The following is a 1,532-nucleotide window of genomic DNA, read 5'->3' on the forward strand; positions in this document are numbered from 1 at the left end:
TTAATCTCATTTTGATTCTTACCTTAACTACATCTGCAGAGATCCTATTTCCAAATAAGGTTTCTGAGCTTCTGGGTGGACGTGGATATTTGGGGGACACCATTCACCCAACACAAATTATTTCACATATGGTTTACAGCTATTTTATTAGACATTGAATAGAAACCAAAAGATCAGATAACTGGTGTATGACTCTAAATTGAAAAATCTAGTGAGTTGACTACATAATTTTAATCATCATCTCTACTAGAAGCATTGAACAACACTATGTAATAGATCAAATTTCTTTTGGAGACACAAATCTTCAACAAAATTGTATTCAGCGATTCATTAATTTCCTGGCACTCTCTTTCACATCTTTGTTCCTGAGGCTGTAGATCAAAGGGTTCAGCATGGGAATCACCACTGTATAAAATACAGAACCTACTTTGACTATGAGCCATGAGTTTTTGGTGCTGGGTACACAATAAAGGAAAAGGACAGTCCCATGGAGAATGGTGATGGCAGTCAGATGGGAGGCACAGGTGGAGAAGGCTTTTTGGCGCCCACCAGCAGAGGGCATTTTTATGATAGTGACAAAAATGGACATATACGTAGTGAGGGTAATTACCAAGCTGCTCACCTCATTGAATATGGCGATGACAAAACAAAGCGCTTGGCTGATGTAGGGATCCGAACAGGAGACGAAGACAATGACAGTGCTCACAGACAAAATTATTTGTGATGTTAGACCCACAGAAGGATAATGCCAGTAGAAAATAGGTGAGTGTCAAGGAAGAGACTACACCCCACGTGTAGGGCCCAGCCACTAGCAATGCACAGAGCTCTAGGGACATGACCGCTGTGTAGAGTAGAGGCTTACAAACTGCCACAAATCGCTCATAGGCCATCACTGCCAAATGAATATTTCTGCGCTGCAACTATACAAGCCAAGAAGAATTGCATGATGCATCCTGGGAAAGAGATGGTTCTGTCTCGCACAACCAAGTTCTTCAAGAGTTTGGGTGGAAAAACTAGGAGAAATGAAGAGTGGGAGAAAGAGAGAGAGAGAGAGAGAGAGAGAGATTTGGAAGTGGAATCTGATTCCAATGAACAAAATGCAGGGCTTATGCATGTGTCCATGGCCTTGGGGATTTAGACCCCAGAGAGTATTTACTGAACTATTTCTTTTTATGTCACAAACTCAGAAATTAGCTTGAATGTTTTTCTATGTGGAAATTTACAAGAAGGTGGTTTCTTCTAAATCACTGGAGACAGCGCCTCATCTAGCCTACTCCATGAATTTCTTTTTAAAACTTAATTACAGAAAAATATACGAACTGAATTAGAAAATATGGTGACTACAGTAAAACTCAAAGTGAAAGATAAATCAGCTAAAATGCAACTATTCAGAGATAACTGCTATTACATTTACTGTGTGATTTTTTTTGTCCTTTTCTGTGTATAAAGCGCATGTGCTTTGAGGTGTATAAACAACATAACTTGGATTCTGGTTTTATTGCTTAACATAAGTATTATTATTTTCAGAAACA

General features: G+C 39.0%; 1 pseudogene; it reads right to left on the reverse strand.

Moving 5' to 3' along the window:
* Window positions 1-319: 319 nt before the first annotated feature.
* LOC103019763 (olfactory receptor 5D13-like) lies at window positions 320-1,122 on the reverse strand (annotated as a pseudogene).
* Between the last annotated feature and the right edge of the window lie 410 nt (window positions 1,123-1,532).

This window comes from Balaenoptera acutorostrata, chromosome 9 (genome assembly GCF_949987535.1).
Source record: "Balaenoptera acutorostrata chromosome 9, mBalAcu1.1, whole genome shotgun sequence".
Taxonomy (NCBI): domain Eukaryota; kingdom Metazoa; phylum Chordata; class Mammalia; order Artiodactyla; family Balaenopteridae; genus Balaenoptera; species Balaenoptera acutorostrata.